Source organism: Choristoneura fumiferana, chromosome 20 (genome assembly GCF_025370935.1).
Source record: "Choristoneura fumiferana chromosome 20, NRCan_CFum_1, whole genome shotgun sequence".
NCBI lineage: Eukaryota > Metazoa > Arthropoda > Insecta > Lepidoptera > Tortricidae > Choristoneura > Choristoneura fumiferana.
This window is the reverse complement of record NC_133491.1, coordinates 3,352,271-3,379,259: the sequence shown is the minus strand read 5'-3', so window position 1 is coordinate 3,379,259 and position 26,989 is coordinate 3,352,271. Positions and strand designations below refer to the sequence as shown.

The 26,989-nt window shown below is 38.5% G+C and overlaps 1 protein-coding gene and 1 long non-coding RNA gene across 2 annotated transcripts in view; both read right to left on the bottom strand.

Annotated features, from left to right (window-relative positions):
- Positions 1–26,989, bottom strand: part of MICU3 (Mitochondrial calcium uptake 3) — a 114,848-nt gene that overhangs the window by 80,518 nt on the left and 7,341 nt on the right. The gene's annotated exons all lie outside the window — the stretch shown is intronic.
- LOC141439234 (uncharacterized) lies at positions 13,535–14,194 on the bottom strand. The gene is made up of 2 exons (XR_012452574.1): positions 14,097–14,194; positions 13,535–13,700 (listed from the first exon to the last, which is right to left on the bottom strand). It is a non-coding gene; the product is annotated as an uncharacterized lncRNA (long non-coding RNA).

The following is a 26,989-nucleotide window of genomic DNA, read 5'->3' as shown; positions in this document are numbered from 1 at the left end:
GATAATATTGATCCTTAAAGTTTAATCGTTAAATCAGTGTATCGGGCATGGCAGTGTTATCGCTCTCTTGGTATGGTGTGAAGAGTTTTTAACATTTAATTGACATATATCAGATAAACATTTATCAATGTGCTGTCAATTTTGTATTGTATCGCATATACTGAAATTACTTTTAATTTGTATGAAAAAAAAAAATTAAATTAACGTCATATTTTTAAAAAGTTGCAGAACAAAAGTAGCTCAGTTATGCGTATAGAAACGAACCCTGGATTTAAAGCCCCATGGACTCCCTGTATGTATAAGCGTCGCAATAAACGAAGGTTATAGCTAACTATTAGGCGTATGCTAAGGTTCTGTAGTGGCCTAGTAATCAAATTAGTTGACTGTACTGTAAGATAAAATGAGATAGAAAAAGAAAACCGATCTTTTGTTTCGAGTTTCGAACGACAGCAAACTTGTAACTCAGTTCTGACCTCTGATGGCTTTAGACACTTGCAACACTAGTACTGAGTTACACACTAGTTTGCTGTCGTCTAAGTCATCAGAGGTCAGAAAAAGAAACAAATGACATTCAGTGATTTAAACTTTGTCAACAAACTGTTTCCTCTCCGACTGGCCAGTCCCAAGTTCAAGGAGGGTCATCGCAATCAGCCTGCACCTTTTGTTGTAGCCGTCTCAATTCATTTTGGCGCTATTATGGCATTGTCGATATAATGGATGCCAAAACATGGGGGACAGAATCAGACAGATTATTCTGTTCTTAATCTAAAACCGAGTTTAGACTTGCAAGAAAAATTGTGCAAGTTGCATTACATTGCCAGGCCGTAAAGCCAACGAGTTTGTAGTGGTCAATCGAGCGCCGCAATGTAATGCAACTTGCACTTATTTTCTTGCAAGTCTAAACTCTGCTTTAAACAACGACGTGTTTAAGATTTTGAGTATAACTTAAGATCAAATATAACACACATTACATACGTGGGGCCGTAAGAGTGGTCACTTCGTATTATCCCAACTACGCGTCGCAAAAATATCCAAATAATATAAATCATGAAAGTTAAAAATAGGGTTAACTCATCGACTACCTATGTTTCAAAGTCCATTTTGGATATTAATTTGTTTCTATGAGTTTTGTCATCTATCACTCGAGAAATATAATGAAAGAATATGTACAGATCGAAAATACAAACTGAGACATGGATGCACAGAAAAACCAGAAAAAGAGACCAGCACTGCCACATAGATGTCGCTAGTGCTGCTGCTTAAGTAGCAAAGTAGAAATAGCAACCTGAGATACGTATGCATAGGAAAAATTCGTGTCTAGATTCCTGTCCAGCAGTGGTGTAGGGGTTATAGCACGCAGCACGGAATGCTGAGGACCTGGGTTCGATTCCCAGTGCTGGTCTCTTTTTCTGGTTTTTCTGTGCATCCATGTCTCAGTTTGTATTTTCGATATGGTTTCACGGGATACCCGTAAAAGTAACAAATTTGGAGTTGAAATAAAAAATACAAAAATACTCCAAAAAACCAATGATAATATGTACAGACTTTCTGTGTAGTTAATTCCTTAGTTCGATTAGAACAGTTAGAACAGCATAGATGCCCATATAAATATAAGAAAGTGTCTCAATAGTTCTAGTTTGACTACGTGCTTACGAGCCAGCATATAAAGGTAGATATATACCTCTTTAACATTGTGAAGCCGAATCTAGCAAGTCAGTACCTGAAATCAAAAGAAACATTTTATTAATGACAACGCAACCAATAAACACAAAAAGTTATAATCACAATGTCACACTGATATAATCAGAACAGAACACTGCCTGTCCTGTCACATGATCGATTATATCCAATGAAGTATATTATTAGAGATATTAAAAACGTAACAAATACAGAAATCAAAGTTCTCCAGTCAAATCAAAGTCACCCGCAGCGAAATACGACAATCAAAAACATATCCAGTTGTATATCGGCAAACGAGAGGTAGAATGTCGGGAAAAACTGTTTTTGTTTCGCTGTCAAACGAAACGCGATCGATCAAAGATCCGAACTGTCACAATGATTGAAGCAGTGTTGCCAACATTTTTTTGCTATACCCGCATAAAGTGACCCATGAGAAACCACTAAGAGCGTCAATTATTCCCGAATGTAGCTTTATTCTAACTACGCCAACGCTTGATAGCGCTTTTACTAGGTGTGTGTGTGTATTCGTGTACGAAGATTTCTTTATCATTATCCGTAGGAAACAAACTATTTTTGGGGATAAAAAATATTTTTCTAGGTTCTCAGACTACCTCCGTTTTTAATTTTATTTAATCGGTTCAGCGCTTTAAGCGCGAAAGCGTAACAAACAGGCTCACATTCGCATTTATGATATTACGTTAAGATTATTAGGTAAATTCCACTAATCTAACCCATTCAAGAGTAGCAACGCACTTGTGACTCTTCTGGTGGCCATGGACGACGGTAATCGCTTACCATCAGGCGATCCGTTTGCTCGTTTGCCCCCTATTTCATAAAAAAATAGTATCGCCTGCACCACAATTTTGTACTAAAGGGTTTTTTTTAAACAAAAATCGTTGTTCACATGGCCGAGAACACAAACGCTTATCTTATAGGCTCTATAGCTCACACATTTTCGAGAGAGTAGTTCGCACGCTTGTGTCATATTTGTACGTATGTAAGTAACGTGCGAGCTGTTTGTGTACTCCCGCCCTTCGTTGTTTCACGTCTTCAATTAAAACCAGGAGCCACCAAAACCATATTTTTCGCTGAAGTAGCTAAAATCACCAGTTTTATTGGAAAAACCACACAGTTGGCAACACTGGATTGAAGTAGATTATGCGCGGTGTGCGCGGGAATCGGCGCAAACTTGTCAAACATCATGTTTTGGATTGTCTTGTCTTAAAAATAAATCGGACAAGTGTGAGTAAAACTCTCGTGGAAAGAGTTCCGTACTTTTCTAGACATTAAGGACATTACCTATGTTTCTTTAAATTATACCATACACTTGTTATAAGCTTTCCTGTAACCTAATAGATATCAAGTATCAACCTCCAGTGCCTCTAGTGTGGCGTTTTCACAAAACATTCGTTTACTATTCGAAGACGTAAATCGTGCGTTCGATCGTCGATATGTCGGCGGCCGATCGTAAAATCCGCCAGATCACGAAATTCCTAGGCATATCGTGAAACGCCGCCATTTCATGATATGCCTAAACGTTGGCCAGGCATATCACGATGTGCCTGAGAAATAATACGGCAGATCGATTAGAGCAACGCATTCGACGACATTCCTAGCTCTATACCGGGCACATCGTAAAATAGTTTCTTTTTTGGCCACTGGTGGCGCTGTGTATGCAATGGCGGCCGTGACCAGCCGACCGGTTGTGTTTGTTTAGCGCGTGAAAAATGTCGGCGTCGCAACAAAATGATCCTTAAACCGAAACTAGTGATTGAATTCAAAATAGAAGTGCAAAAGAAGCTTTTGAACATCAGCTCCGTTCTTTTTATGTGAATCAAACGGATTCTGTGCACAATATGAAAAAACCATGGACGTCTGCCCGCATTTTAGAGGTTAGTATTTTGTTGATAAATAAAGTATTCACTAGTTGTTATTTATTTATATAGAAAAATTTAGGTACGACGAGCGAAGCGAGGAGTGGTTAGTATTAATTGTGATCACGACGCACGAGCCGAGCGAGCGAAGCGAGCGTGCCGCGGCAGCGGCCGGCGAAGTGCCAGAACAGAACCGATATGGCGGCGTTTCATGATATGCCTAGGAATTTTATGATCTGCCTAAACTGGCCAAATCATGAAATGGCGGCGCTTCATGATATGCCTAGGAATTTCATGATCTGCCTAAACGTCACTAGGCAAATCGCTAAACGGTGAGTTTTGAACGATATGGCGGATGTCCCTTAGCCAATTCATGAAATGGCGGCATTTCACGATATGCCTAGGAATTTCGTGACCTGGCGGATTTTACGATCGGCCGCCGACAGATACATGTCCACGGTGCGGCGTCGTCACCCGTTGTCGTTACGATACGCGGACGAAATAGTTTACGTAGCAAACCACACTCACAAAAGTTGTTGTGCAAACTTTCCGCTAGAGGCGCTGTCCGTGTTTCCATACAAATTGAGATTTTAACGCAAACGCGATCGAGACGTATTTTGTGAACGGGAATACACTAAGCACACAGTAATTGAGTGGTACTTTAAGAAGGAGCATAGGTACGGTCGAGGAAACTGAATCACGTACCAGGGTGGAACCTTTGTGCTACTAATTTCATGTTGACATCCCATACATTTGCCAAATAAATCATAGCGAAATATATTGTGAAAAGGTTCCACACTGGTGCATTCAGTTTCCATGACTGTATGTAGGTAAATAGAACTATTATCCTTATTTTTATCAAATTTTAGGCCCATTCAGTTCGGAGATAAGGGAAATTGTAAAATTATGAATTTGTAGACATGGAAATTGAAGTCTGCAAAATTGTGAAACTGTAGAAATAGAAATCTGTACAAATGAAAATATATAGCAACTAGCCTTAACCCACGGCTTCGCCCGCATATCATGCCCGTGCAATTTTTTAAATATGTATAACGTTTACTTACACGATTCTTGTTACCATGGCAACGAAATAAATAAATGTCTACAGTTTGGCTTAAAAAAAGGTTACGGTAACAATTTGAAAGAACAACATTCGCTCAGAAAACGCCATCTTTTTATTGATTGCAGACGAAGTTAACAGGTTAGTCCGTTCTTGGACAGTGCTCTCTATTCTTGTTTAAACTTAAAATATTATCCCACGGGAACGCATTACCGGGATATCAAGTATCTGTGTCTAATGCAGATCTTTGTCTATCTGTACGCCAAGTTTCATGTAAATCCGTTCAGCCGTTATTACGTGATTGAGTAACAAACATCCACACACCCAACCTCCAAATATCCAAACATCTTCACAAACTTTCACATTTATCTAGACACGCGGTAGCGTGACAAGCCAAGCTCAAGCTAACAGAATTGGCGAGCAGCACCGTGTGTAATATAACTCAAAAACTATTTCATAATATTAGTAAGATAGGATATAACTGGGGACCAACCGTATTTTCTCTTTAAGGTACGGAACCCTAGAAGTATCGTACGCACGTTATACACGTTTCAATTTATGTCTTGAGAAGTGGAAGTGGCCGTCGCTTTTTTGGGTAACATGTTTTATATGACAAAGGTGTCATTTGTTTTGTTTGAATGTTAATACTATCCAGAAGGCGAAAATAATTGCTGCAAACTTTTCGAAATTGGTTTAACCGTTTCACTAGCTTTTGATGACCTAATAAATAAACAAACACACGTGTTTATTTATTAGGGACTAGCTATTGCCTCCGTTCCGCGAGGACTTCAATTGTGGCGGGATATGCGTATGGGTTGACACGGCAGTTCTATCAGTGAAAGATTTTCTAAACATGTTCACACGAAATAAATAAAGTTTACCTTTTTATCACATTAGTAGGAAATGAAGGCAAACATCTTGTGTGACACGTGCATACACCTGTGAACCTCCCAGTCCGCACTGGGTCCGCGTGGGAACTATAGCTTAACCCCCTCATTATGAGAGGCGAGTTCCCAGCAGTGGGACCGCGGGACTTATTAATATACATAAAAAAAACTAAAACAAGTTATGTTGGCTGAAATTTAGGTTAGGTTACCATTCCACGTTTATTATCACAACAAAAGGACAACAGTGCTGGCGGTACACCCCGAAATTCAGTAAAATGCTGCAACTGGTGTTAAAAGCATGAAAATCGGAACGATTGATCTTTAGGCCATACGAATCAATTTGACACGTAGCACGAAAAAAAAACAAAAAGGAGAGGAGTTATGACATCACCTTTCTTTTATGGGCAAAAAATGTTTGTTTTGAAACCTATCCTATCGTGTGTGGTATCTAATGAAAGGGCTTACTAAGCCGATTCTAAAAATATATCACATCATTATATTTCAGACACTTGTTTTAAATTAAATTAAAAATTATTTTTAAAACATACCAAGTTTGGGCTCCTCCAGATATGATACGGTTGGATCATTATTTGTAAAATATACATCCAAAATATATGTAATAGCCTCATATCCAAACCCAAGAAAGAAATTTTGAAAATATTTACGTTTCATAAGTTTTCAGTTATTTAATTAACACCTTGTATAGGTATATACCCTATTAACAATCAACACAACAACTATCCCATGCATCACCCAATTAACTCCTATTACATATATTCTGCTGTCACAATGAATTGTGGCTCTTCAATAATAAAACAACGTTCGCTGTGTCGTAATATAACATTTTTACGCGTCCGAAATCATAAAAGCAAATGGTGTTTCTTATGACACGCTCCGACACATTCTCAAATGGAAACTGAATTGAAATTGTGATGTTAAATTTATTTCGTTATTATAGTATTGATTGAAGTTAAACGTCGATGGCAATATTGATTATTGGAGATTATAATTACTCTGATCTTGACTTCGATATCCCTTTAAGTCAACATAACTCGCCGTTTTTTTTAATTCTCAGTAAATTTTTATCTGTGGATGAAAAAAGCGCACCATCGTTTGGAATGGCAAAATTTGGAAAAGATCTATAATTGCATGGGTTACAAATAAGTATCTTAGTAAGATACACGATGAATGGAAGAATAAATATAGGTCGACATTCTAACGATTTTAAACGACCAACAAGAGCTGAGAGGGCAAGAGGGTGGATTTTCCATGAAGAAGCAGGAATGTGATTGGTAAAAGCCTCTGCAAAGTTTGAATTCAATAAATTATTCAAACATATTTACAAGTCCAGAAAACAAATCCCTTATTTATAGGTGAACAACTTATTCACATTCAAGTAGGTACAATATTTTACCATGTACATTTTTTGCTATCTCCTAAAACCATAACAGTCTACCAAAAAACCATTATTTTTAATCTACGAATCTCGAACACTCAAATTATTTGTCTAAACATACCGCACAAAAGATTTCTGCCCTTGGGACATCAAAGGATCGTTATAGTTTAGTTCAAAACTTATGTTTCGTCTATCGACCAGTCGGCTAATTTACGTCGAAATTTGATTGATGTTATTTCTAGCTTCAACAAAGGAAGTTGAACTTTAGCTGTTTGAAACAAGAATGAGAAAGGATGTGTTGAGTGAGTAAATAACTCCATTCATTGTGGGGACCACAGTGGTAGGTCATTCGTTCAGTCGGGCAAGTTCAGGGTCGGTGCGGATTGCAGATTATATCAGATTGTATCATTTTACGAGTATTAACGGCTTAGTTGTGTTGAAGGTGTAATTGCACTTATTAATAAGAAGAAACATGAAAACATGAGAACGTACAGTCAGTGTCAAACAACAGTATATATCACTTTTTTACTTTCTCGCATTAACACATTTGTCAATCTTTATGACGTTAAGTACATGGCTGTAAAAGGACAAAGTATTAAAAAAATAATATCGCATATGCCGTCTGATTTGGTTTAATACAATCAGAAATTTAAACAATACCTCTCCTTACAGTCGGGTAAAAAGCATCTAATAATGATAATGAATGAATTAGAAACAGTTCCTCTTTGTCGAAAATACAAACTGAAATATAGATTAGAAATTTCAGTTTGTATTTTCGATATAGGTTTTACGGGATGACCGTAAAAGTAACAAAAAATTTGGAATTGAAATAAAAAATACAAAAAGATTCCAAAAAAAAAAAATCTTAGTTCCTCTTTGCCTTTAGTGTTCATATAAGTGCACGGATGATGCGATTGCAAACATTCACAACACGAATTAGTAAGTACTTAGCTTTTTATTACACTTCTTTACAACTGACTTCGTATAAAAGGAATGGGTTACGATTTTTGATAATAAATCGCACTTTTTCAACAAACAAGAAGCGTTAACGAGTGATCAAAACAAATCATCGGCTGATTCCATTGCTGCACCGGCAACTACAATTACAGAAGACGTAACACAACCTGGCAAACTAGGAAACAATGAAATGTAAACCTAACGTCTACTAACTGATGATCCAGGTAGAAAACTTCGAAGTGCAGTTGGTGGTATTAAAAGACTGATTTATGTAGATCGGTGGGACTCATTCGATCCGTCTAATAAATCTCAATCAAGATTGTAGATACGGATATGATTGGTCGTCTTTCTGTCGGCGCCGTTTAGATACCACTGATAGGGTTACATAACATGAGTTAAGAACAAGAATGCACTAACTACATCACTGTTAATGAAGAATTTGCAACTTTATATCACAAAGCATAAGATTTTAGTCGCAATGAAACTAAATTTGGAGTTGAACTCTTTTGTTTTAAACAATCCATAACTAGATTACTAGATTTGCGTGGTAATGAGTTGATCTTTTATTTTTGAATTTTTATCTTGTCAAGATTTGACGTTGTTAAATATTTTGTCATTGTTTTAAATCCTTAATTATTCATCTAAACTAAACCTGTAAGTATACGAAGTTATGTGAAAAGAGGATAATAAGGAGTAAATTCGTTTGTAAAGATTCACAAATTATACCACTTTTGATTACACACATATTTTCAAACTATCGCAGTGTGATTCGATAGAATTTCAACAATCGATTGGTCCTGGAAACTACTTTGAACTTATTCCATTTTTAAAGAGGATATCGAATCCATTTACAACTGGTAAATGGTAATGCTTCTCAAGACACCGTGTTCAAAACACCCAATTCAGTTTTAGAAGATAAACATACAAATAAAAAACGAGACAATACGTAGCACGTTGACAATGAGCTATCGACAAATGATGTATTAGACGATGCAATCGATGTAGAATAAATCACCAAGCAGCAGTTCTGTAATGTGTCCCAGCTATTATCTGTGTTTTATCACTCGCTATATAACCTACGACATTGTTACAAGGTATTACAATCAAAGGATTCTAACCCTTAGGTTGAATGCCGAGAGTCTTCCTTGATGGCCATGAGAAGTTGGCGCATAGTGTATGGTGTTGGATGTTAATAAATTATTTATGGGGTCAATGGGACAAAGGGATGAACGCTAAGATGATAAGGCTGGATGCCGTGGTGGTTGCTGACATTGGTTTCTTTGCGTAGACTCTGGTCACTGGTTAGAAGGTAATCATGTGTTTGAAGGGAAATATGAAACCAAAACCAATAAAAATCGCAATAAAAACAGTACCTAATACAACAAGAGAGTTCTCAAACGTATTATTCCACGTTTGAGAACTCCTGCTGGCTAAACTTTTTTCCTACTCAGTATATTTGACGCTGATGATGGTATGTAATCATGATGAATTAATATGAGGCCATCAAATGAGATAATTTTTCGCGATCGGAATGTTCGCCGTAGTCTTAACTTACTTAATTTCTGACGTCTTCGTAAATACATGTAACATACATAACGCTTATGTTTGTTAGAAAACTTAGTACTTTACGAACAACCACTACTTACCATATGTAAGTGTTTAGGTCGATAAGTATTAAGTTCGAGGGTGGATCGTCGAGATGTTTATCGGTTAACAATGCGCGGACGCAGGTCAATGAGTTCCCAGCGCGCTGTACGAAATAATCCGTAAGGGTGAACAATGGAACAGACAGAAGAATCAAAGGTAAGTGAGATGACAGAAAATAGAGTAAAGACAAAGATTTACAGCTAAGTTCAAAGAAATCAACAGTCATACGTTAAAAACCACAAATGTAGGAAAACTAAAAAGCTATAAAAGTGATTCCCAAAAAGGTGAAATTCAGTAAACAATGCGGTACTTAGATAAATCAATAGTTACAGTTTAAAAATTTGCACTGGACTGTCCTCTCGTTCTAAGAGGAGGCCTTTGCCCAGCAGTGAAACGTATACAATACATGCTGAAATGATGATATCAGTTAAAGCAAATTCTAAAAACATCACTGAATGTAAGGTGTAACGATGACCCTTAATCTCTTAAAGTTCTTAAACCAACAAACAAATCGTATGTAAAGGACGATGTTTACCCTCGGCAACGCCCCAAACAGATTTGTTTCAATGACCAGCCTAACCTATTGTACGCGCCATTTCACTTTTTTTCCACTTACAAATATCTGAACAGGCCACTCTCAACCATACCCAATACAGTTAAAGCATATTATTCTCCTCTGAGATCTTTATCGCCGGGGTTCTCATGTGGTCGAACTGTGAAACGAATTATGAAGTCATATGTACGGGATTGATTGAAAAATTCCTTTAGGGAGAGGTTCGGTTAGGTTAGAAGTTCGGGTGTGAGTGACATTTTGTAGGGGTGCGATTTATGTAATGTTTGTGGCTATTTCGGGAGTTCGGACAGTTTTGTTTGTTTAGTTAATGTTGATGGCTTACTTGACCAATGTCAGATATTCAATAATAAATGAAAATACATATTATGAATAATCTATACGTGATACATATAAAGAATATTTTAGTCAAGTGAAGCGTAATAGAAATACAAAAGCCAAAAAAGCTACGAATAAAAAACTGATACAAATAGAAAACCAGAATCACAATATAATTTATCTAAGAACCGGTTTTCGAGATAAAACATGGCACAATGTAATAGTGAACTAAAAGAATTTCCTTGCTCACCCGCGACCTTACGATAGCTAAGCTTATGCAAAATATGCGTGTTCATGCAGTTCCTCCACCTCCACACTGTAAGAACACACACAAATCACACAAACCCATGTGGAGCCGCATGAACACGCATATTTTGCATAAGCTTAGCTATCGTAAGGTCGCGGGTGAGCAAGGAAATTTAGTTCATTCATATGGACCTCCGCACAGTAACGCCTGATTCAATAAATTATTTACAATGTAATAGCTCTTAACTAACTGTTAATCCTTTTACAGAACAGTATACAGGCAATCACGAAAGCGACAAGGGTATACGTTATCCTGATAAAATCGGAACTAAACAACCGGATTTATCCGTTTCTCGTAAACAAAAGCCGGAAAAAGGACCAATTCATTAGAGCCGGCTGTAATGGGCCCGGAAACTGACAGTGACGTTGATCGGGTGTTAAATGGTTCGGGAGCGATGGTTTTGTTAGGGGATGTAAGGGAGGAACATTCGAGAGGCACAACACGGAAACAAGTGCCGTACAAAAGGTAGTTTGATTCAATGATCGTGTGAGGGTGGAGTGGAGTATTGAAGTGGATCGGAAAAGGTTGGTGACTAATGTAAAGGACTGAATGCGTAGACTTTAACATTATTAATGCACCGTCGAAACTAGGCAGAAATATTAGATCTGCTATGTACGCACGCATTGCAGCACTTTTTATTCCCAGCTGACTCATAGGAATTTGTAAATGTCAATAGAATCTGTTTCTAGAGAAGATCCCACGGAGTTTTTACAATAATTATTCAAGAGCTTTATTATTTCAGTTAAGGCGGTGTGAAAAATGTCGCCTGATAAAGCAATGACAAAGTTCTTCACATAATTTACTCGCGTAACCCCTTATCTTTTTTCCGACCCCCAATTGTCACTGCTCTACAAAAATGCATCGACAACAAATTATATCATTTAACCACCAAATTATGAGGACCATAAACAACTCTTGGACAAAGGATGGTCATATTGACCAGAATAGGATCAATGGGCCACGTAGGTGGTCCGTTCTTAGAAGTGTGTTAATGAATATGAGGGACAAAGCGGTTACGTTTATTGGGGGTTGCGAGCAATTTAGGGTTAACTCTTGAATAGACGCGACTGATTTACTTTTAATCGTGAGTCCGATATTATCGCGAGCCATTGAGTGAGTGTTTTGTTACGAGCTCGCGTGGGGCCGTACTCACGGACTGAGGCATCCCGATCGAGATATCGAGATGGAGTGATAAATAAGTGAGTTTGTCTGTAAACGTGATTAATTAGGTTTTTACTTGCTTTACAATACGCAGAAGTTTCCAAATTTATCAAAAGAGCCCAGGGATATTTTTTATCCTTAAAGAGTTCTGAACATTTTAATATAGGCATATTTCAAAAAAATCTAAGGATAAAGAGTATACCAAGACTTCTTTAATAAAAAAACAAACAATAATAATAATATGCGTATTTGATATTATTTTTTCTATAATCCGATAATATCTATCTACCTACTTATACGAAAATTTAGTCCAAATCCGATCACATTTACTGGTTATTTAAAACAACGTGTCTTTAGCTGTGGATTTACAAGTATTCACAAACTTAATGCGGAAGATAATGATGGTATTTTTTTCTATCTATATACCAATGGTAAGAACCAAGAGCCTTGCTGCAGGATTGAATTTCTTCGACATGAAAAAAGGAGTCCGGTCCGATCACGACAGTCTATTGTAAAATGAATAAAACTGCTGATGTAAGACGACGAGTGAAAGTGAATTTAGTTCAACAGTCTCTTAAGGTCGCTTGTCACGGTCAGCTAGGCACTACAGCGCCAGTAGATGACGTTAGTGTGCAAATTCCACGTATTTTATTTTTTTTAGGAATGAAATCGTGGATATTTTTATAAAATAATGTACATACCGCCAATAGCGTGAAATTTGTGATATATCGTACCAAGTTTCAGATGTATTTTAATTTAGAAAATACTTTCACTTGATCGCTGCAGTTTCGACCGAGATATTTTCGCACACATGCTTGTAATTTGCTGTAAACAGAAGTCTTTGTTAATTTCGCTCTCATGATCAAAGAGCAGATTGGCCTAGTTGCAACAGGCTAGAGTTTACCCTACCCTCAGCTTAGGAAGTTCGGGTTCAAACCCGTTGAAAGATTATTATTTTTTTGTTTTTTTTTTTATTGTTCTCAGTTAATGATGTTAATATTTTTTTGAAATGTGTAGCTAAAAATTTAGAAGACCTAATTTAGGCACAAACATTTTTTTTTAAATTTTAGGTAAATCTGAATATGCACAGCACAACTACAGTAAGTACTATGAGACTTATAATTCCTCACATCCACTCAAGGGTTGCTTGGTAGAGATCCCTTCGAGGGATAAGTTCGCCTTTACAAAGTCAAGGAAACCGAATCACGTACCAGAGTGGAACCCAAGTGGAACCTTTTCATATTCAATTGCGCTGTGATTTCTTTGGCAAGTGTATGGGATGTCAACATGACATTAGTAGCACATAGGTTCCACCCTGGTACGTGACTCAGTTTCCTTGACCGTAACTCAACGATTGTTTATTTATTTTTTATTTACAATACGCTTTACTTACTATGAGAAAATTAGTCATAATCATTATCCCTATTACATACCTACATACACAGGCCTCCTCTCACAATGAGGGCTTGGGCGTTATTTTCAACGCAGGCCCAGTGTGAATTGAAATATAGCACACACCATTAATTATATAGCAGGTGTGTGTTCGTTTCTTCATGATATTTTCCTTCAACGAAAAACACGTGAAAATATGAAATTGACTTGTTTTATTTTTATTTCAAATTTAATTGTTTGGGTAGTAATCGAAGGCTCTATTAAACAACAAATAAAAAAGTCCATCACTAAGTCAGTTTTTATTTATTTATTTACATCAGTCAATTAAATTAGCCCACATACAACCACTGCTGAGTGCCTCTTGCATTTTCACGCCACTTTTCCAGTCTTGTGCCAGTCTCGTACACAGCTTACCAGCCGACAATGTATGTTATGACAGTGTTTTTCACTCTGTAATTAAATATTTTATTATGAAAATAAAACATATTTTGAAGAAGCATATTTTGTCAAATGAACTTTTCTCTGAACTCCAAAATTACCGAGATATGAGACTCCAAAGTTAGTCCGCTACCAAGGGGCTGGGGACTTGGAAAAAAAAACAGTAAAAAATCTGTCCTAAACACCTACGATCATGGAAACTGAGACTTTAGGCCTCCCCCATATTTTCCCGTGTTGACAATACTCGCCACGTTTGATGAGCGGTTTGGCGAGCGTAGTAAGTATATGATGTGGGGTTGCTTGTAAAACGCTGCTGCCCATCTTCTGATATTATCCCTCAGCCGATTCCTACGGTACCCACGTGGGTGGTGGAAGTTGTATGTTGTACTCAGCCTCTACTGTACTTACTTTTTAATTTCCTTATAATGCGTCTTTTTCGAGACCAGAGTATTGATGCTTTATGTATTTTTTTCGCAAAGTTCGTGGCTTCATAGTTTCCAATGTGAATTATACTTCAGTTCAATACTTGAAAATATAACTGCATTCACATTATAGATTATAGATAATGCTAATCCCGCCAGTTTCGAGGACAAATTACGATAATTTAATTTAGGAAAAAAATACTCCATTAGTTTACAATGTCATGACAACCTATGACAACAAACGAACAAAAAATTATGACTTGACGAATTTGACATTTGACTTGATGTTTTTTTATTTTTATTTTATGGAAAAAGCCACAAGCCATGCAGCCTTTATCTGATTTTATCACTACTAATTCATAATCCGTTAATGCAATTTTCCGTACTTTTGTTACTACGTTAATGTTATGTGATTTTCTTCCTAATTTCTGTCGGAAACCCAAAGAATTGGAAATACATTTGTTCGTTGCACTTCAGTCTTTTGACTGACGGACTTTGTACCTATGGCCAGCAAAAATATTTTAAAAAAAAGTTGAACGAGCTTCAAAATGGTAATTATGTGATTTTGATCAGACAAATCAAACGAAATCTGGCAACGTCGCTTAGCATCGAATTGTCAGCGAGTTGACAACGTAGCTGAAACACACACTACTAACCGAGCCGTTGGCGTACGATACTGTCGCCGTCCACTCACATATTGACAAAAAATAACTAAAATAATCATCTAGATTAAGCTATTAATCAATAGCTTTCTTTAGGTGAATAAAAAATGCCTCAAATAAAGAACAAATTAAAAGTCAACAGATGTTATTTTAATTTCAAATTATTCTTTCAAACACACATGATTGTGTTAATACATTAGTATGGAAATCGTTCCACCTTAAGTATTAACATTGAATCCTATATCACCCTGTGCTGTCTAAATATACACAAATAAAAAAAAGTCTTGGGATACTTATTATCTCTAGACAAATTTGACGTTTTGGTTCAGTAGCAATATGCCTTGAAATTATTAAAACTGTCTGGGGATAAAAAATATTCCACGACACTTTTTATGTGTGTAAGTATAGTTGACCAAGATTTTTTTTTACCATCCTAAGGCTCAATGTTTGAGCCATTTCTGAAAAAACTTGTGCGAAGAGCCACTAGTGGTATTCGTTAAAATTCTTGTGGCATACAAAAAAGTTTTAATTGGAAAACTAGTCTTCTGTCTTTAGATTGATTATTCTTATTTATTAGTTCATTGACTTCCTTTGAGATACTTTCATGCTCCGTTGACGCATCTTGAATTATCGACTGCATTTGCCTTCCAATAAGAGCATGACACACAGGAGGATACCGCAGGCTTGTCAACTGGTAAATCTCAATGCCGTACGTGAAGTCAATAAAATAAAGCCATTGCACACCGCAAAGCATCGTGCGTGCCGTATTCCAAAGTCAGTGTGTCATTTCGGACATTACAATCGCTCCTAGAATTGATATTTCAACCGCAAATGATGAGATGAATGACGGCAGCAGCACTATTTGTTTGTTAATGGTTCAGGTGACGTGACTTCAGGCATATAGTACAGGTTTAATCAAGTAACACTTAAGCCACATCATAGTCATATGTTTAACCTTGTGAACCTGCACTTGGGTTATGGGAGTGAGACCACCCATGTGTTACCTAAGAGTAGCTACATAGGAAATGAAACGTAACATGTCACATAACTTGTACCTTGGGGGGGAAATGCCTTAGTCGCCACGCTTGGCAGGCGGGTTGGCGACCGCAGTTATATCCGATAGTTCGCGGAGGACGCTGCTGCCCATCCTCCGGTTTATCCCTTAGTCGCCTCTTACGACACCCACGGGAAGAGGGGAGGGGAGGGGAGGGTCTGAGTGGATCCACTCAGAGAGCCTTGGGGGAGGCCTATGTCCAGCAGTGGACGTCTTTCGGCTGACATGATGATGATGATGATGATGTCACATAACATTTGTTGTACTCATGCGCATATTATGGTGATCATTTCTTATCAGATGCCCCGCATGCTCATTTTCCTTCCTCTCTCATAATAAAAAAAAACTAAGTAAAACAACCATTACAGTTCAAAAACATTTAGATTTTAGATACAAGTAGATACGAGTAGCAATATTTAGATTGTTCAACAAGCATGACATGAGAATTAGAGAAAAAAATACTTTAAGTACAAGTTGCGCTCAAAAACACGCATAACCGACGTTGGGAAAAAGACTGCTAAGCAAAAATGCCACTGGGCTGGACACGTCTGTCGCATGCACCCACAAAGATGGGCTCACACAGTTACTTGGTGGGTGCCGGAGAACGGCCAGCGACATCGAGGCAGACCGAGAAGGGGATGGCGGGACGATTTGGACACGTACGCAAAGGACTGGATATTGCGTTAGAACGGGAGTTGTGGAGGTCAAGAGGGGAGGCCTTTGCCCAGCAGTGGGACACTATACAGGCTACTTAAATAAAAATAAGTTATGTTATCGCTATAGGCGCTGGCAGTATAAAAATGTGGCATGTAAAGGAGAACATTTCGATTGCGATATTGCTGATATTCTGTCGGGATCAACAATTCGGAAGACGTACTTAGTTACATACTTGCAAATGTGAACAGAACATGTCTCAAGTAACCTAGACAGAAGTTGTTTCTGTATTTTGGTCATGTAATGTGGTAAATTCTAATGATTGTAATACGTTAGCCGAAAACCTGTGCTTGTGTTGTGAAGCGTGGAGCTTTTTACGAAGGTAAATTAGTCGTTGTAAAGTTCAGTTATTGACAATAATTTTGCTTGGTAAAATATTCCGAGCCCCATCGAACTGTAAAATTCCCGATTAGTGTTTTATATCAGGAATCAACCACCAATCAGAATATCACCATGCAGACACGTCACAATTCAGTAGGTAATTGGTTGTTCAGTCTGTTTTGTGTTTTATGTTATTTATAAGATAAAAACTAAGAGTTATCTGAAAAGTTTCTTTATATCGAATTGTACCAGGACCATATAAAATAATAAGAAGGCTTTGCAATAGACTCACGCAATCCATGAGTCAACGTTTTGACTCATATCTAGTTTCGGTGTTGTCTAATCCATTTGTAGCTAAATGTGACACCTTTTTCTAGGACAGTAGACCACAGGCATGCATAGATGAATTATGTATTAGACCATATGACGCACTGTATTGTTCGCTTCCTGTAGGATTGTATGACGTGATACGGTCAAAATGCTTTGAAGGAAAACGTTTTTTTTTTATTTTACTTTAAGCACGATGCGCATTAAGAGAAATGTGGAAATCAGCGCATATTTTGAGAAAATAATTTAACACTTAAAAACTATCATTCAGTGCATCGAATGCGAAACCTGGTAGGTACAGTCACCAGCACCAATATCTGACACAATAAAGCGTGCATAATTCACTATTTCTAAGGCCGCTAGGATAGGAGCTTCCTGGGATAGCGTTTCCGGAGCGGTACAACTTAGGGATCTTTAAAAAACGAGCTTATCAGTCTCTCAAATGACCGGCAACGAACCTGTGATACCCCTCGTGTATGACAGGTGTCCATGGGCGGTGGTGCTTGCTTTGCTTCCCATCAGGTGACCCACATGCTCGTTTTCCCCCTCTTATATAAATATGTCAGATATTTTTGAATGCTCCCGCTGTAGCAGATATCTATTAATATAGGTTACTGTACAGTGAAGGTCTGTTCCAAGAATAAATTAGCAAAATTTTCAAAGAAACACTAAAGCTTTTTCGATTTTAGGTTGGTAAATCATTAAAAAGCTATAAATTTTAATAACTGCCCTCTCTTGGCAGTAAAACGAAGGCAATGGGTTTGAAGGAGCCGCTTCATATAATTGAAATTTCGTAAAGAGTACATTCATTTTAACTTAATGAATATATTACGTTCTTTCCCAGTTTGCAAATTGTTTGTATTGTTTATTACCTACACAAATGGAAATTGAAGGGGTCCACCAGAATTAGAGCTAGGAGTTGATAGACGTGGTAGTCAGGTATTGCTATTGCGATTATTAACAGAGCAGAGGAGAAGAAGAAAGTAACCAAGAACTAAATAAAGTTAATTAGAAGCTTTTTGATAAAAAGGTAACTTTGGTCGCGTATCTTCGGTCAGTGTCAGTATACTTTTACTGTGTACTATAAGCCTGGCGTACGCGAGTCCAAATCGCAAGTTCGCTGGAACCGATGCAGTGGTAAACGCCAGCAGATAACAATACATTACGATTGTAAAACCGATAAATTACAATATCAAGCCTCCAACAAATCGCCCGCTGAGGGATGCTTTAAAAATAAAACGAATCAAGTGTCGGATTACTTTCAATATAATACTGTTTAAACAAGGGATCTGTTATAAATACTAGAACCCTACTGTCCAGAGTCCAGACGGCCCTTATGGTAAGCCTAGCTTAGGACGGCGGCGCCTTGCAAAGAGCCACAATACTTTACAGACAGCTAATATTTCTCAATTGTTAGTGATGCTGAAATACATCAATATCGATAAAACGAGAGCGGTCTTAAACTGCTTCATATTTCGAGTAAGGCACTAGCTCTACAACACACGAAACTTGGACACTAGAAGCACGATATTCGTTTTGTTTGGCAACGGATGTGTGATGAACTTGGAGAGTTTGAAACGCGTCAGTATTTTGTGTAATGTTTGTGATAATTGGATGACCCCAGAGAGCCTTTGGACACCGCGTTTTTTAAACGACATGACAACGCGTTTTTCTTTTCATGGAGCCGCCACACAACTCGCGTTCGCTTACTTATTATCGATACGTGTTTGTATCGATGCCAATGCGCGTCGACGGCGCGTTGAACGCATTCACTGCCACCGACGCATATATGCGTTTTCGGAACTTCGCCCTGTGCCGCTGTCATAACTATTCATACATTTTGAAAGCACATGTGCGTCGGTGGCACCTGTGGAAGTCAGGTGGCAGTGAATACGTTATAAAACGCGGTGTGCAAAGGCCCAAAGATTTATCGTTTTGTGTGAAATAGGACTAGGCGTGTTCTGCTTGACGCATAGACGCACGATTGGTAACCCAGAAGCAAGGTAAGCATATTTAGTTCATTAAAAAAATTGCCCAGAAGTCATACGAAAATCAGCTTCGCCTTCAACAACTAAAGTATCACTAGAATATCGATATCGACATCGATGGATTCCGGATCTACGGTGCGCGGCCGCAGGATAATGATAGGATTCGCGGCGCGTCGCGCAGGCGCCCTGGACGCGTCTGGGACAAAAGCTTGATGGATAAACCGACGGTATCTAAAAGTATTTATAATACGTTATTATTACGGGACATAAATAAATATGTTATGTTACCAACCCATATTACAACAAGTTTCCGCCAAACATTCCAATGATAGCCGACGAAAGTTCGTTTTTTTTAAAGTTTCATCTTAGAAAAGTTCTGACTGATTCATCGAAGCTCAGCCTAAAACCTATCTAAATATCTGAATATTAACATAATAGTTCGACTGTACTGGTACAGTCAAGTTCATAAACTTGTGAGCAAAAATTTGATCAAAAATATCTGAACACGCTTCTACGCCATTAACAATACAGTCGTGTTCAGATATTTTTGATCAAAATTTTGCTCACAAGTTTATGAACTCGACTGTACATACAATCTAGACAAAATAACCTAACCATAAAAATTTCATTTTTAATACAAGCTTTTTTTGCTGACTGTATTTTTTGTTGACTGTACTTAGATTGTCACCCAAACTACATTTGCATACTTACCAAATTTCAAGTCGATGCTACTAACCGTTGAAGAGTTCCGTCCTGCGGAGACGATCCTGGCTGGACTACCAGGATGTCACTATTAGATTATTGTATTATCACGCGATTTACATGAATATTACTCAAGTCAATCTGACTCCTGGAAGTTGGTCAAATTTAACTTTCAAAATATGACTACAGACAGAAGACAGACAGACAACGGGACAGGTGAAACTAAATAAAAGCTTGTAAAATAAGGATCCATGTTAGAACAAAGTAGTATTGAATAAAGAAGGTGAAAGCTAATTTTTTTTTATCGCAAACATGCATTACGTCCTAAAAATTATTTGATGTTGGAAGATAACTGCTTTATATTTAATTAAATATTCCTGAATTTTACCTTGTACAGTCGAGTGCATAAACTTGTGAGCAAAATTTTGATCAAAAATATCTGAACACGACCTATCAGCGTTTCGCGTTATATGGCCAAAATAATGCAACTTTGTGGTCTTTCCAGTGGTTAGTACTCCCGCCTTTTTGCCAATCTGGAAACTATGCTTGTAAACAAGTTATAACCACGACACTGGCTGCGTTTTGTCGGGCAAGTTGTCAAGCTAGTTAACCGTAAGTTACTAAGCCGCTAAGACCGCTAAGTGGAGTGACGTGCTCTTCCGACGTGTAATATTAATGGGAAACTATAGCGGAATGAGATATAACGAATTAGATGCAGCCGGCATGTCTGTGAAATGTTGCCAGTGCTCAAACTAAGATGAATTAGTTGTTCGTTCTTAGTTTTTTTTTTTCCCGTTTTGTGAGCTATTGCTGGGCAAAGGCCTCTGCTCCCTTGTTCCGTTCTCGCCTAACAAACTCGAGCTCCCGCAATCTCACAACATAAGTAAGTCGTCTCTCTCATGTCTGCTTTGGTCTGCCTCTACAGGGCGAAATTTTGAACGTAAAATTAACTAGTGTTTCAAGCTCAATTTAATGTAATCAAGCCTCCGACGTAAGTTCGCAGGCCTCTCACTTTGTATAGTCGAACAAATTGATTCATGTGCTGGTGGAACCTTTTATTAAGTGCCTAATAATTAATTTCACTATGATTTTCTTGACGTATGTGATGCCAACATGACATTAGTAGCAAAAAAGTTCCAATTCAGTTGCTTCGACTATACTTATGCATATTGCCATAACATTAATTTAATTAGCAGAAATGTACGTCGTCAAAAAAAACAATACGTCCGTAGCAAACATGACGTTCCATAGATAATGTCAATCCGTGCTAGTCGCCCATGCGAGATAGATGCGACCCGATAGCACGAACCGATTGTAATGTCGTTAATAAACAAGCACTAGGGTTTAATTAAAAACGATTGGATTCACTACTAAAGATGATCAACATTGCGTTAAACTGTGAAACCGATTTTTAAAATCAAATAACTTTCAAAATACTAATCAGAAGTGGCTAAATTCTCTATGTAGGTAAGGCATTGATTCCCGCGATCGAGAAAACGATTAGTTATGCGATTATTAAAATTACCCTATACGGGTCACTCATGTATTAATAGTCGAGGAATGCCCGACATGTTTCGAATCAATCCGCGGCTCCTTCTCAAGGTGAGATTGTGAATATTTTGCAATTATGCGTTACGGGGCAATGAATGTTTTGTCCTCCCTTTTTTTCCGAACAAAACGGGACTACGCAACACTGTGGTTGCTCGACATTTTTATGGTACGGTTTTAAGGTGCATTAAATATGTTTTTATAATCTAAACTTTGTTTTCACGCCCGTAATAACAGACTTTGAAAGCCACACTTAAAAACATCACACAACAGTGGCGCCATCTAGAAAGACAAAAAACGATAGCACTCATTGTTGTAATTGTAATGATAGGATTGTTATATCGGTTATCACTTTACTTTACTAATGCGCGAAGAAAAAAAAAAGAGTTCAAAAAGCCATACGTATTGCGTCGAAATTACTGATATAAAAGAAAAAAAAACCGTACATTCTTCACTTTTCCAACCACCGACATCTTTCCATTCCATCTGCCTTTTACTCTTTAGAAAGAAAGAGGACAACTGTACCGTCCGGGCGGTACGCCACTGTGATCTTAAAGTAAATTAATGACATGATCCTGGTCTGAACAGACGACAATTACTCTCCTGTCTTATTATCCAGGCTCATTAACTCGTTAAACACGTGTTAAGTGGGAATAAGTGAGGAAAAAAGGCATAAAAATGAGATCGTTTCTCATGGAAATCCTTAGAGTATCGGTATAGGGTTGTCACGTAAAATGTTATCATAAAAAGGATAATATAAAAAAAAAAAACCCGACTGCGTTAAAAATACCAAAAAGAAGAAAACAAGAGGCGTGGACGTAGTGGTCTAGAACTCTGTTATACCTAGTGCCATCCACGAAGACGCGTGATTTTGACAACATTAGACATTAATGACATTATAATACACGGCACGCGTCATCGTGAATGACTCTAGCTAACTTAAACTTCAACAGTCGGGACCCATTAGGTACTAAGAATTTTTGGGCTGGTCGCGATTTGAATGGGTCCCGACTGTTGAAGTTTAAGTTAGCTACTTAACAGAGTTCTAGACCACTACGTCCATGTTTTCTTCTTTTTAGTATTTTTTAAAGCAGTCGGGTTTTGATTATTTTAATACTTTTTGATATTTCTGTGAAAACGGTAAATAAAAACACATGACTTGGATATTAAATCCCTTCATTTTGATACCCTAATCGACAGGTTTGAATAAAAAAAAATTTGAAGACAATTTGGCGCAAAAAACCATTTTTAAAGAATTTCATGTACCCAGTGTCACTAGCGTCATAAAGACGAATCTAATGACGTATCATTTATCAAAATCGGTTCAGCCGTTGAGTAGTTACGAGAGGACATAGGGATAGACATACATACATACGAGTCAAACACATAACCCTCCTTCTTCGCAGTCGGGTAAAAAGGAATTTTAGCATATAAAGATTCACTACTAAATAGCGATGAACATAAAAGGCGCTTAGGCTCGTATGTAGCGTCTAATAATAATAATATACTTAGTGCCATCCACGAAGACGCGTGATTTTGTCAAAATTAGCCATTAATGACATTGTAATAAGAACCACGGCACGCGTCATCGTGAATGACTACCTATATTAGGCTCGTAAATATCTCAGCCCGAAAAATCTAAAAATTCTTAAACACGATTTAACTAGCAACCCTGATTGAATCCGAAGTGTTAATCACCGCCATTATCAAAGTTTCGGTGTTGCCAGTGTCGGCGGGTGGCACTGGGGTGCTATTGTAAGAAGAATGACGTTACATCACGATAAAAAAAATAAACGAATGGATTGTAGCTTTTAATAAGAGCTTTACTTGTGACTTTTATACACGCAATCGTGTAGGCAACGTTTTTTTTCGTCAATCGATGTGAACAATTACCTCTACAGTCTGTGGCACGTAAGGTTAGCGGTGACCGTTAATGTGCAAAAGAACTGAAAAGTACAAATTAAGGTATCCTGGGGGCTGACTGATGGATGCGGGTAGGACGGCGTGCCCGATTGTCACATATGCAGAAATTAACGGTCAACGAATTATCGCGAAAGATTGGATGATTATTTGTTGTATATCTATATATCTCTATACTTTCTATATTTTCATATTGTGGGTAAGACTTGCTTATTATGAGATATATTCCTTCTTTCGCGATGTAGCATATTTAACATACCTGAATTCATTTTCTTGTAGGTTGCTAACTCCCAATAGTTCTGCTTCGCTTATATTATTACTGGATGTGTCTCCGCTGGTAATCTCCTTCCACCTCCTGCATAAATTATGGCCAGATGAGTAACCCTGATCACTCCTCCGGCCACGGAGTGTCACGGTCAGACCCGTGGCGCTCCTCGGTGCACTACTTCTCGGTCAACTGTAAAACATAGCTGGTATCAGAACGGCAAGACTCAATCACGTGTCACAATGTTACGACACAGCTCTAAACATACAGGCTCACTCTAGGGGCGAGGGGGTAACCGGACGTCTCCGGGCCCGCTCGCAAAACAGTACTTGGTCCACTGCGCACGCCAAGATTCTAAATCAACCCAGATCCCGTGTCCCGTAGTGGACAGCGAGATATGCCCCTGGGTTGCCGATGGAGCTGTAGGTAGAGTCCAAGATAGACACCAGTCAGGATGGATCCCACACCATGTGTGTGGGCATGCATCCGAGCTGGCGCCCCACAGGGTGTGATTGGTACAAACAACAGTAAAAACGTTAATACGTGATACACCGAAAAGACCATAGGCGCCTCGACACCCAGTGATCAGCAGAAATAGGAATACTCAGGTATACTCAGCTTTGGGAGGATGGAGATACTGCAGTTGCTGCTTGATGACTTCCACAAATGAACTTTATACACATTTCACATTTGACGCTGTTAGCCGCCATGCCATAGACTGACAGCAGTCACTTTTTTATATTCAGTGTTGCCACTCCAAAACTAATAAAGCGGGCCACTCACCTAGAGATTCGCGCCTGTCGCGACACTCCCGGCGGCAAGGCTTTGGAGTGAAGCAGTAGCGCAGTCAGGTCTCGCGTCCATTCCTTGATTCTCTCCATGGCTTTAGTGGCTGCAGCTCGTTTCGACCTCTGGTTCACATCCATATCATTCATCTCAGTTGAGTTGAGTTTAGGTAGCGATTCATCTTCATGTTCTGTCGGTGCATGTTCTGCGTCTTCATCTTGTATACTAACGTGATCTTCCATCGTCAATGGTATAGGTGCAATGACTTGAGGTTGAGGTATTACAGCTGTTGTTAAATCAGGTGTCAGAGGGCGAATTTCCTCCACACTCTCTATATTTACCGTGTCGTGATCAGGTGTCACTAAAGGACGAGTTCCTCCTTTACTGCTGATGTTAGCAATAGGCTCTGGAGCATCCTCTATCTCGAGAGGGTAGAGATGTGCGATAGAACGCGTGTACTCAGTGTCCCCTACTTGTACTATTGCTGCTCTACATAGACTGTCAGCGCTCGGGATCAGTTCTGTAATCTTCCCTACCTTCCAGTCGTTTCTATTCTTGGAGTCGCCCTTGATCTGTACGATCTGACCAGGACTCGGTGTAAGTTTCGAAGTTGTTCGCGGTTCTCGCGGCAGATGTCCGTATCTCTCGCGAAGACTTAGTAGGTAACGGTTATAAAACATTTCTTTAAATTCTTTTAGCATGATGAGTGCTCGTTTCCAGCCTTTTATTAATTCTGTCTTCGTTGTGGTCATAATTTGTGGTTCGGACTCATTTTCGGCTTCTTCTAATGTGATTACTTTTCCTGCAGTCAGAAAGTCCGAAGGCTTCAAAACATAGTCGGGTTCGGAATCCACGCTAGTGAGCGGTCGTGAGTTAACCACGGCCTCAATCTCTTTAACGATCGTTGAGAGCTGATTATCTTTCAGCATGTGTTTTCCTAGCGTCCTCTTCATGCAATTTTTGACAATACCGTAAAATCCACCTGCCCAAGGGGAGAGGGGTATTATGTACCTCCATCTTATCTTCTTGTCAATGCAATATTGACTTGAAATGATTTCTGCTATCAGCTTGAAATGTTGAGCATTATCTGATGTTACTAATGATGGTATTCCTCTCGTAGAGATCATTCTTCTTAGCGCGAGTAAACCTTCTTCAGCCGTAAAGTCTCGTACGACTTCGAGGTGAACCGCTCTCACGACTAAGCATGTAAAAAGACAGATCCATCTCTTGCTATTTCCATCTCCATTGTTTATCAGAAGAGGTCCCATGTAGTCAACACCTGTATAAGTAAACGGTGACGAGTAATTTACTCTCTCTGGAGGTAATGCTGGTGCTGGAGGTAACTTAAAAGGGCCTCCGCTATGCTTTATACACTCTGGGCATTTTGCTAATAGTCGCTGTACGTAACTCTTCCCCTTTGGAATCCAGTATGACTCTCTTACTCTGCTCAACGTGTGAGTAGCTTTCATATGATAATTTTCTCTGTGAGTTTTCATGACGAGGTCATTTGTAAATGTGCAGTCTCTGGGTATTAGTATTGGATGACGTTTGTCGAAAGACCATTCTGCATGTTTCATACGGCCATTGCATCGCAACAGTCCGTCTATGTCTTTGAATAATTCCAAATTAATTGCTAAACTCGTTTTCTTTCCTTTGCTTTCTAGTGGAAAATATTCTTTCTGCAGGTCTTTAATGCTCTTCATAGTATCTACTGGTATATTCTCTTCGCGAAATGTCTTGTCTGGTATTTTCTCGACAATCTCCATTAAGTTTACTGTATCCGAAGGACCCTGCCCCGACGACAGGTCTCGAGTCTCAAATACGGAATGGCTTGGCCATTTTCTTTTTCCTTGCCTTAGGAATTCAGGGCCGTTAAGCCACAGCGTCTTTTTCTTTTCCCATAAATCGGGTCGTGTCGCCAGGTCAGCAGGATTAGCTTCCGTGTTTACATAGCGTAGTTCCAACTGCTTATTTTCTTTGATGGCATCTATTCTCCTCCCAATAAAGGGAGGTAATAATTTATTAGAGTGGACCCAACTTAGAACTATTTTACTGTCCGTCCATAAGTATTCTTTGGTTATTGTGATGCCTATTACGTTCTTGACATATTTCAATAGTTTGCTACCTAAGTAACAACCTAGTAATTCAAGTCTGGGCATGCGCAAATCTTCTCTTTCCTCTTTTGGCACAACCTTTGACTTAGCCATAACGAATGATATGTTCCTTTTGTCTTCATTTCCGGCTGTCAAGTAGATCACTGCCGCGTATGCTTGCTTTGATGCGTCGCTAAATCCGTGTAGCTCATATACTGCTTCTCCGGTAAGTCCTATATAACGGGGTATTTCTACATGTTTTATTGCTTCCAAGCGATTAATAATATCTTCCCACTTTCTTTGCAGTTCGTCAGGTAAGACTGTGTCCCATTTTATTTTTATTTCCCATAATTTTTGCATTAGCAACTTCGTAGGTAAAATCAATGGGCAACAAAGTCCACATGGGTCATACATAGAAGCAATTGTACTCAGTATCTTCCTTTTGCTCTGAGGTCCTTTAACGTTTTCTTCTTTGAAAGGTTCGCTTTTAATGTTCAAT